This window comes from Sus scrofa, chromosome 6 (genome assembly GCF_000003025.6).
Source record: "Sus scrofa isolate TJ Tabasco breed Duroc chromosome 6, Sscrofa11.1, whole genome shotgun sequence".
Classification (NCBI taxonomy): Eukaryota; Metazoa; Chordata; class Mammalia; order Artiodactyla; family Suidae; genus Sus; species Sus scrofa.
The window spans coordinates 124,464,641-124,477,118 of NC_010448.4; positions in this window are offsets into that span (position 1 = coordinate 124,464,641).

Sequence of the window (12,478 nt, forward strand, 5' to 3'; positions counted from 1 at the left end):
TTTTTGAAAATGTTAAAATCTAAAACATCTTAAAATAGTCTCTCACAGATGTCAGTAACAACAGAGAAAGTGGTTTGGATATGATGTCTTTGCTGCTGAGAAGACCATTAATGTATAAAATCAAAGTAACATATACTTTATGAATAATAAATAAGCAATCATAGGACACCAAATTCAATCTTCAAAATAAAGCCATGGATGCAAATACTGTAATTGAAATTCTTATAATCTATTTATGTGCATTCATGAAAAGGAATGCATACTCTTTCTGCCCTATCCAACCTATCCTTTTAAGTAGAAGCAATGAATATATCAATTGTGAGGCTTAACAACTGGGTTTTAGTAAAACATGCTTGATTAATTTTTACTGAGATTTCAGGAAAAAAAATGAGAAAGAAATCACCCCATTCATTATATCAGAGAGAGGAAATGGATCTTGATGATATTTTACTGTGTCCAACTGATCAAATGACACTATAGCCAACTAGAAATGGGTTTCTTGTGTGAAATGAATTTCCATCCTGCAAATGAGGAGTACTTAAGCATCTCAGAAATTGCAGAAATCCATCCTCTTTACACTACTAGAAAAAAAATTAAAAGAAAAAGAATGTCACAGATAACAGTTAAAACAGCAAAAACGGCAAGAATATTTTGTATGGAGATGACAAGGCGAGAGACCAACATTTTGAAAAACTAGAAGCCTTAGTGAAAAAATCTGCAAGAAATATTACTTTAGAAGTTACTATTAACTTCAAGTAGATGGCACAGTCATGTTTTATGAAGGGAAAAATATATTTGGATTTTTTTTGTTTTATGGGCAATTTTAATTTCTACTAGATTATAATAATTAGGTAGCATGCTTTTCAACAGCTTTGATTAATATTTGATTTTATGTTGTTTATTTTTAATATTCTATATAGTTATTAGTAGGCAATATTATAACTCAGCTTCATAACATTACAAGACGGCATTCTGAAAGTTTATATAGCCAAATACAAGCAAGACCATAGGGAAGAGATACTGTTCAAACTTTAATGGGCTAGCAATTTTTGATATTCCAAATAATTTTTAAAGCTTCTACAAAGGAATGCATTGACTTAGTTTCTCTCCTGTAATAACTCTCAAGTTTTGAGATATTACCATGTCTTCTACACTATACCAAATGCTGCTGTATGAAGATAGGAGTTCAGTTCTCAGGAAGATTGCAAAAAATATAAATTTGAAGAAAAGACAAGCACCTGTGCATACAATAAAAACACAAAGTTAGAATATAAAAACAAAGGTTAATTGTTTAGCAGAAATTATAGATGTTTTGTGAATTTCAGGATGGTTGAAATTACTATGTGATAGGAAATATTCAGATAAACAATAGAGGTTGAGGAGAAAATGTTCTTTTGGATTCCTGTTAATTCTTTAGTATGTGGGGACTTAAGGGGAAAAAAATTCTTAGAGGAGAAAAACTGAGATAAATTCCTTCTGATTTTATTCTGTGTGATTTGGGATTAATATAAAATGAGAGAGTACCCAACTTTGGACTTTCATATACCTCCTTTCATATGTCAAATGCCACTCTGTTTAATTTGTTCTTCATACTCCTAATCCAATATCATCTTACCCTTAGTAACACATCTACTACACCATATCATTAGTAGCTTCCAAGGTCTTCACTTAAATAAGTTTCCATAAGAAAGAGAATTTGAAGTGGCCATTTGCATCCACAACTTTGTTGGGGGATACTCTACGGGACTTTTCCTTTATGACAGTGGAGGAAGTGGGATTTAGGCAGAAGGAGAAAGTGAACTATGATGTCATTTCAACAAAGGACTCAGCTAATCCCATTGGAGCTCTGTTGAAGTTTGGCCCTTCAGAAGAGTCTGATCTTGGGGAAAGAAATCCAGGTCCTTGAATTTTAATTCACCACTTAATGGATGAGTGCTGTCCCATAGAGAGAACGTAAAATTGAAGGAAGCTTTCTTTGATAGAGGAAAATTTCTGGAGAGAGTCTAAATTTGGGTAATCAACTGCTAATGGTTCTAGCAACTGAGGAATAAGTACAGCAGTGCTGAAGGGGATATATGGGTAAAATGTGGATGGATTGCTGAAATCTGCATTAAGGACATTAATCCATTTGGATCATCTATAGATGATATTTTCTAGATTATAACACTTATGGAGCAGAGAGACTTATTTGTCTTGTTCTCATCCTGCTAGAGCTTAGAGCGCTAATCAACACATACTGTATACGCAGTAAATATTTATTGAAATAAATAAAGTAATTAATAAGCAAATGAATGGTGACTATATAGTATTTATAGACTGCTGGCTTCCAAGGTGGAAAGTAGAGGATTTCCATAAAACCAAATTTACAATCAAAATAGAGGACTACTTTTTTTTTTTTTTAAGAAATAATGTTTTACTGACTTACTCTGAATAGGAATATTTTTTGAGTGAGGATTACAACAAAGTATATGTTGATTTTCTTTTTTTCTTTGAGGACTACATTTTTATGTAATAGCTAACATACTACACACTCATTAATTACATTATTTTGTTGAGTATCTTATATATGCCCTCCACTGAATAATTTAAGAAGGAGTAAGACAGAATCAGGCAGCAAATGCTAAAAGCTACATCTGAAATGTGTTAAAAAACAAAACAGGAGTTCCTGTTATGTCTCAGCAGAAACAAATTTGACTAGGAATCATGAGGTTGTGGGTTCAATCCCTGGCCTTGTTCAGTGGGTTAAGGATCTGGCGTTGCCATGAGCTACGATGTAGGTCGCAGACACAGCTTGGATCTGGCATTGCTGTGGCTGTGGTGTAGGCTGGCAGCTACAGCTCTGATTAGACTCCTAACCTGGGAACCTCCATATGCTGCAGGTACAGCCCTAAAAAGACAAAAAGTCATACACAAAAACACACACACACACACACACAAAAAATAACCAATAAAAAAACACACAGCTTTTTCTATATACTAAGACATTTGCATCAATTTAGTTTCTGTTACATTTAAATATCAAATAATAGTAAATGGACAAAGCTGTGAAAAATGACAAAGAAAACAACACACATCCACGTTATTAATTTGAAAGTAAGAGAGGTAATATTTTAAATGGAGATTTAATGTGAGTTAGCATAGCACTGACCTATTAATGGCCCTAACCCAAATAAGTAGTCGAGAAGAAAACACAATTTAACTTAAATGGAGGGTGTCAATATTGATCCAAAATAGAAAAATCACCAGCCTGCCGTCATGGCATATAACGTCACCAGCAAGAAGAGGAACCAAATAAAGAGAAAATGACACTGAGTACAGACAATAGATCTGTGGAAGCAGCCAGCCAGTAATTCCAACCACTGGCTCAAACAAGAAGATAAATGGAAGTTGTAGCTTTCACCATTAAGGAACCAGTTAGAATTCTATTTTGTGCCAGAACAGTTCTGCCAAAAAGAACTTTCAGTTCCAACTTCTCTGTTAGTCCTCCCCATAGAAACAGTTTTGGCTTATACATGCAAAGCGAGTGACAATGAAAGTTTGTTCCAATGACCTTGTCTTTGAGATGGCAGTGACACACCACAGAAGAATCAGAAAGTTACATTGAGGTCTTTAATATTATTATAACCCACTGGGTGCCAATCCAATCTGAGTGTGATCTTTCCTACACTGAGCTCTTAGAGTGATGCATACAACTGATAGTAAATATCTCATATAGAACTACCACCTGCTTCCTTCAGTTACATCATCCACAGTTAATTTATATTCAGGTGGCACAGACATCATTTTCTCTTAATTTCTGCATAACGGTTCATTTTCTTTGGTTAGAATCAGCATTTCTCTCACAGCATTTTGTAAAAGTCAGCTTTACCACATATAAACTATACAAAAGCCTCAGAATCTGTAACAGATCTATTAAAAGGAATACATACCCTAACAGAGAAGAAAACCTTTCCAATGAAGAAGCTATTACAAAATCTAGATTCTTATTTTGAGCACAAGGATGTTCCTTTAAAACAGAAATGCCACCAGTTCATTATGTATTCTTTCAGCATCATAGTTGTGAAGGGGGGGTATTAGGGGGGAACACAGCCTTAAATTCTTCAGAGCTGTCCTGGTTGGTTTATCTGCTCTGATTTACTGTTGTGATTGTTGAGTAGCTGACCACTGATTTTAACACTAGGGTATAGAGGAGACAGATTGACATGGGTTTCATTAAAATTCAAGAAACCCAACTCCACCGAGAGCATGACTAACTTCCTTATACATGACAGGAATCCCCACAGATGGTACTTCACCCTTGCTAAAGGAATTAAGTCTACCAAAAAAATCCCTGTCTATAAGCAGCCAATTCCCCAAATCTACAGGCTCATCTGCACAGATATTCTTTATACTGTCATTCTTAAGTACCTTAGGGTAGCTCTGAAAGACAGGGGGCCGAGAGGGAGCAGCCGCTGCTGCCTTCACTACCCCTCAAGCATGCTGGTGGCTGGGGATGATGGGATTATAAAGTAAACATAATAAAACATAGGACCAGGGCATCCAGTGGACACAGTCTATTTGCTGACTCTTCTTTGCCTGGGAAGAGCTCAAGATGCAATTCTTATTACAATTACACAGAATCCTTGCACCAAATTGGCAGTTATTAAACTATTAGGCAAATGCACAAATGGGTATTGTATTTGGTTCCTAGTCTAATTAACTTCCTTTCTTATTATTATTTTTTTTTGCTTCTCTTCTGCTCTCTGGCATTATGCTTTTAAATTCTACATTTCATCTTCAAATATTTAAGTTGTCAAGGAAAAAATAAACTAGCCATCACACATTCATTATATTGTGTCAAATAGGACATGAAGGAGACAGCTTTCTTTTTTTTTCTGTCCTCTGTTCTTGTCAATCAAAACCACAGTAATTAAATAGGGATGGGGATGCTTTCAAATTAAGAACAAAGGAAGAAGCATTTAATAGGAGGAAGAGAAAAGTAATTAAAATAAATAAATAAAGGCTTTGGCTGTGTCTATTGTCCTCAGAGGAGCTGTCCTAAGCTTAGCTGTAGTTCCACCAGCTCCCCCAACACCTCACTCCATACTCATTCACCTCAAGTTTCTACAGAGAAAATAAAGCGTACAGCATACATTATATACTCTTCTTAGTAAATGCTGGGAGTTCAGTATAATTTTAAATACTTTAACACATTAATGATATACACAACATTTTTCTCATTTTTCCAGATTACACACAATCAGGGTAAGCTGAAAGGTACATACATTTAGCATCCATATGGCCATCAAACATAAAGTCATTCCATATAATACACGCACATTTTCTTGGAATAGGAATAGCTCCCAACTCTGTATAAGTTAAAACATATTTTTTCATCCCACCATCTGCCTTTGAATCATGACTCTTCATTGTCAATCAAGTTATAATGGCAAATAGGCCAAACATTCATAAATTTTCTGTCAGATTTGAATCTTCATTACCATCTCCCTAGGCCAATGAGTCTTTTACTGGTAGGTTTGTCTCAGGAATGGTCTTATGGAACATTCTTTATAGTTTGGGGAATTCCTGGAGAAGAGGAAATATAAAATTCTGCTTTAAAGAAAATAGTTGTGAGGCTTATTCACTGACAAAATCCTGGATTAGACGATTATCAGAGTTTCCACTGTTAAATTGTATTCACTGGTGTGTGTATATGCATGCACCAATATATATAAAGATTTTTCTTTCTTTTAAGTTCAACATTACATTTCAGTTTTTTTATACATATATGTGTATAATCTCATGTACACATGACCATGTTTATTAAAATACATAATTTTAACAAAATGTGTATCTGGACAGTGTGAAACAATTGTTTACATGCACTCATCCCCTTTTCAGACTCTGAGAAGCAAAAATACTGCTACTGTCTTTTCTCTTTAGAGGAAATTATGAACAAATTTCTCTCTTAGTTTCATTTATTTGAGAACATAGTACCACATGATAAGAAGCCTTGACAAATGAGAAACCTACATTTAAAAATATTCATAAAAATATTCTAAACATGACACTTGCCTAATTAATAAAAAGCCTTTCTTATATAAAATAAGGACTAGAAATACATATGAGAATTAAATAACAGAAATTAGTGCCTAAATTTTAGCATAAGTACTTCAAATTCACATAGAAATCTATGCAAAAATGTTTTATATACCATATCGAGATGTAGTACAATCTCTAAGTGATAATGCATATAGGGCACTATCTTACAGAACAGTTGACCAAACCTAAAACTATTGTTAACAGAACTTTTCATTCTTATGACATTATAATAAGGCCAATTAGGATATTGAGGACGGGACCCAATTTTGAATTGGCTGTCTATTCTGTAGTTATGGTACTTTCATGCCTATTTATCTGGGTAGTTATTTCCCCTGACAACCGTAAAATGAGGTTTTTACATAATTTTATGAGGACCATGTTATAACAATGAATTAGTTACTCCAAGATTCCAAGTGGATATTTTGCAGCTTTATTACAAAGCTTTGTGTCAGAATACTGGTTATCTAGGGCCTCTAGAAGGAATTTTGTTTATATAGGTGGATTTGCAGGCCTGTGTTTATTGAGCTCAATACTTACTTGAAATTCTTCTCATTCCTAAAAGCAGACCAAGTATGAAGTCAGCAAAAATGATGGAAAAATTTTGGTTCTTTTAGCATGCAATCCTATAATTTACAGGAAAAAAAAAAGTGATCACATAAAGACATATGTGACTATAGCAGTTATTCCCCTAGTTTAGGTATATTTAGATACAACAAGAACCTGATCTTGAGAGTTTATTGACTCTGCCTTAAAGGACAAAATAAAAATAGAATTATCCTGAGTTGAGGCTGGCTTCACCCCTGCAGTATTAAGTATATCTTTAGAGCTGAAGGGGCAAATAATTATCCAGCACAGAAGTAAATATGTCAGGCACCTGATGCAAGTTTTCATCTGTGCAAAACCCAAAATCATTTTCCACAAAGGAGAAGGGTGTGACTAGATACAAGTTACAATCAAGGGGATTGAGTGAAACACTTAGAGCATGACCAGAACCCTGTTATTCAGCTTAATGCACCAGAGATATTCATTCTAAGCTGAGCATAAAAACACTGAACACAGAAGTTAAACAAAACATTACTGCTGATTCTCATTATTCATGGTACTAATGCCCCATAAAATTACAATGGACACTATTGAATTAGTAAATATTGATCCAAGTATGGTTAGGTTCCTGTGAGCTTCTGCTGTATGCATTTAGAGATGTTTTACTTAATAAATATTGTTATTATTGTTATTATTATTATTATTTTGCTTTTTAGGGCCACAGCCATGGCATATGGAAGTCCCAGACTAGGGGTAGAATCCAAGCTGCAGCTGCTTGCCTATACCACATCCACAGCAATAGGATTCTAGGCTCATATGTGACCTACACCAGCACTCATGGCAATGCTGGATCCCCAACCCATTGAGCAAGGCCAGGGATTGAACCTGCATCCTCATGCATACTAGTCAGGTTCTTTTCTGCTGTGCCACAATAGGAATTCCCCAAATATTGTTAATTCATGAACATTGAATTCACAGCCAACTGCACTATAACTTAATCTTCATGAAACTTATCTGACACCTGCATTTTCTCTGTTAGGCAGGCACATCACAGCCTTCTTACAGTTAGGAACCCTAGACATTACCTCAGTGCTCTACCTAGGGGCCATTTAAACAGAGATTGCCAACAAAATACACAAAAATGTAAAAATTTAAAAAATGTAGCACTAAATAAACCATGGAAAATGATACTTATATAAAGCATGAAACAGGGAAGAAAAGTCTTGTCTTGTTCACCCTCATCTTGGAGTGTACTGGTAGAATGACTTCTATTTTTTGTTTCTCTATGCATGCTTATAACTGACCACAAGAATGCAGCAAGTGCTAATTTGGGGGTTAAAGACACATTTCACTGAATAGTGAATTTATGAACAGAATCTACAAATATAGAGTCCATAAATAATCAGGATTGACTGTATGTTTACCAACATTGACCTCAAACTAGGCTCTTTCTAGTTAATAACTTAACCTTGTACTCCATAAAAACATGATATCCCATAATTAGCAAACATAATAAGCAAAACCCCTCTCTCATGGTCTCTGATGCAGTAATGCAGCTCCCATATAGCCTGACATTAAATTTTCACATCTTTGTGTCTACATCTCCTAAAACAAGCAATTCTTTCCTGACCTTTTATTAGGCCAAACCATAGCACAGCTTCTGAAACAGCATCTTTATTGTGGTTTCTTTGTCAATGAAGGAAAATAAATAAACTTGAATCTGGGTCTTCCAACAAATGATCTTCTCTCTTAGAACAAGATCCTATAAAAATATTAGTGAATGGAAGTACAGGGAATGTAGGGACACTGGCTTTTGTGGCTACATAGGCTTAGGATGTAGTTCTGATGCAATGAAATCCAGGCCAAGTTGTCAGTCATGGTCTTTAGGAGCATAAGGAACTCGGGGATGAGTTAGACCCTAATTTCTCACTGTGCATTCTAACATGATTTCCTTCTAACATGGAAGATGTAAATAGATCTGATTTGGTGGAGCTGAAGAAGCCTAAGGCAGGAGAAAATGGAAGATTCTAACATTCAGGACATCATTATTATATCTGAAACTTAAAATTAAATGAATATGATTAATGAAGGATTTCTTATAGTCTCATATTTCCTATGGATACATCTTGAATCTTAACTCATCCATGAAATCAAATGTATATTGGAGAAATTTTATGACTTTATATACTTAGACCATTTGAGGAAATTTCCAGATTTACAAAAGTCCCCAAAGAAGGAATTATATGATCTATTTTCTACCCTAGGTATTTTACAAGAGTGCTTTGTGGATGATCACTCATTATATGTAGTGTGAGAATCCCAGTTCTTCTAATGTTTAATGTCTTCCTCAAAGGAAATTATATGCATTATGATCAGCCTCCCACCAACCCTCAACTATATAATGGAGGTACAGGAAATCTAGGAACACTGGCTTTTGTGTAAGATATCCTACTCGGGTGACTCTCAGTTATCAATAAGGAAATAACTTTCCAGGAGGCCTGTTCTATCTACTGTACAATAGCAATACTCATATGTTCCAAAACAAGGAGGGTATATGTCAATTATCTGATATGATTATGTGCAGAGGTTCTATTTAATACTGTAGGAGCAAACAGACTTATCATGGTTCTTAATTTAGGCTAGCCTTGAGTACATTGTTACTGATTGGAGATGATATATTATGCCAGAAGTTCTCATAGGAATTACAAGGTGACAGAAACCATGCATTTAGGCAGGGCCAACTTGAAATACTCTAAGGATTTCAAATAAATGTGAAAAATCTTCAGGCCAGTGGGCATTACTTGAACAATTCCTATTTGCTCATAAAATATAAAATCCACAACTTTGGAATAAATATCTTAGAGCTTGAGCATAAAACCATTCTATCCTCATGACCTCATGACAAAACAAAACATTGGCTACTGGAATTCGTTGTCCATATCTGCCTCTAGGCATGACCCTAGACATGGACCTACCCATCAGAGGACCAAGATCCAGCTCCACCCAGGCAGGTAATGCCCCTGCCCATGGACTAGGAAACCTACACAAACCTCTAGATCAGCTTCACCCACCAGGGAGTAAATAGCAGAAGTTAAAAATTAAAATGTAAACAAACAAAAAACTATGATTCTGCAACCTGTAGAATGAATTCTCAAATGCAGGGCAGACCCTACCCCAGGATAAGCTTGCATCTTTCCTTGAGTGACAAGAATGGAGTGCACTGTTGGAATGCACAATATATATCTTATGGAGGGCCATTTCTCCAAGGTTGAGAAACATAACTAACCTACTATGTGCATAAAAATACAAATAGAAATTTAGACAAAATGAGAGAGCAGAGGTGTGTGTTCCAGAAAGAGGAAAATATATAATACCAGAAGAACAACTAAATGATGTGGAGGTAGGCAATCTACAAGAGAAAGTGTTCCAAGTAATGATTACAAAGATGATCCAGGAACTTGGGAAAAGAAGGAATGCACAGAATTAGAAGTTAGAAATTCTTAACAAATAATTAGAAAATATAAATAACAACAAAATAGCATTAAATAATACAATAACCAAAATGAAAAAAAAAAAATACACTAGAAGTAATCAATAGAAGGCTAAATGAGACAGAAGAAAGGGCCAATGAGCTGGAAGACAGAGTAGTGGAAATCACTGCTGCAGTACAAAGAAAAAATGAGGGGGAAAAAATAAAAAGAAATGAGGACAGCTTAAGAGACCTCTGATAACATCAAGCACACTAATATTTGTATTATATGGGTCACTGAATGAGATGAAAAAGAGAAAGTATCTAATAAAATAGCTAAAGATATAATAGCTGAAAATTTCCTAATCTGGGAAAGGAAACAGCCACCCAAATCCAAGAAGTGCAGAGCATTCCATACATGATTAACCCCAAGAGGAGGATACGAAGACACATTGCAACTAAAATAATGGAAAAATTAAAAGCTTTACAGACAAGCAAAAACTGAAAGAACTCAATACCACCAAACCTGATTTACAACAAAAGCTAAAGGAACTTCTAGATATGAGAAAGAAAAGGCCACAATGAGAAAAAAGAAATTTAGGATATGGAAAAATCAGTAATAAAATTCACTGAAGTTATGAAGTCACCCTCACACAAACCAGTAGGGAAGTTAAAAGGCAAAAATAGTAAAATCATCTGTATCTACAATAAGCAGTTAAGGGGTGCACAAAACATCTAGATGTAAAATATATCTAGATTACAAAAAAAACCTAATCATTAGGAAAGGAGGGTACAAACACAGGGTATCTAAAATGGATTTGAAATTAAGACATCAGCGACTTAGGAATTCTTCCTGCAGTGCAGTGGGTTAAGGATCCAGTGTCGTCTCTGCAGTGGCTTGGGTTGCTAATGAGCCATGGGTTTGATTCTTGACCTGGGGCAATGAGTTTAGGATCCAGCATTCCTGCAACTGTGCTGTAGTTTGTAGCTGTGGCTCGGATTTGAACCCTAGCTCTGGAACTTCCATATGGCACGTATGAGGACCAAAAAAAAAAAAAAAAAAAAAATCAGAAAATTATATCAATCACATACATACATACATACCAACACTTCCTTTACCACAAATTGAAAATGTATCATAGATATACAAACAGAAAAGAAAAAAGAATTCAAACATAACACTAATTAGAGTTACCAAATCACAAAAGAAGAAAAGAAAAAAAAAGGCCTACAAAAGCACATCCAAAACGATTAAAAAATAACAAGAATATACATATCAATAATTACCTTATTCTAACCAAAATAAACAGACTGGCTGAATAAAGACAAAAATAGGATGCTTATATTTGTTATCTGCAAGAGACTCACTTCAGTTCTAGAGAAAAAACAGACTGAAAGTGAGCTGATGGAAAATATTATTCCACGCAAATGGAAATCAAGAGAAAGGTGGAGTAGCAATACTCTTATCAGAAAAAATACACCATAAAATAAAGACTATTACAAGAGACAAAGAAGGATACTACATAATGATCAAAGTATTAATCCAAGAAGAATATATAACAATTATATATGTAACCAATATAGGAGCACATCAATATATAAGGCAACTGTTGGCAGACATGAAAGGATAAATTGACAGTAACACAGTAATAGTGGGAGACTTTTTTTTTTTTTTTTCTTTTTTTTAAGGCCATACCTGCAGCATATGGAGGATCCCAGGCTAGGATTCAAATCAGAGCTGCAGCTGCTGGCCTAACCCCAGCCACAGCAATGTGGGATCTGAGCCATGTCTATAAACTTCACTGCAGCTCACAGTAATGCTAGATCCTTAACCTACTGAGCGAGGCCAGAGATTTAACCCATGTTCTCATGGATACTAGTCAGCATAATTACCACTGGCTCTGACAAGAAATCCTAGGAGGCTTTAATATTTAATTTGCATCAATGGATAGCTCATTGAGACAGAAATCAATAAGAAAGCAGAGGCCCTAAACGACATAGTAGGTCAGATGGACTCAATTGGCATTCTATCTGAAAGCAGCAGACTGAACACTCTTTTCAAGTGCATATGAAACATTCTCCAGGATAGATCACATGCTGGACCACAAAGCAAGCCATGATAAATTTAAGAGAATTGAAATTTTATCAAGCATCTTATCCAACCATGACCCTGTAAGATTAGAAATCAACAACAGCAACAACAACAAACCTCCAAAAAGCATAAACACTTGGAGGCTAAACAATATCTTACTAAGTAACCAATAAATCACTGAAGAAATCAAAGAAAAAAAAACTATAAATAAGTAAAAATGAAAGCACAATAATTCAAAAGATATGCAGAATAAGCAGTTCTAAGAGGGAAATTTATAGCAATACAAGCTTACC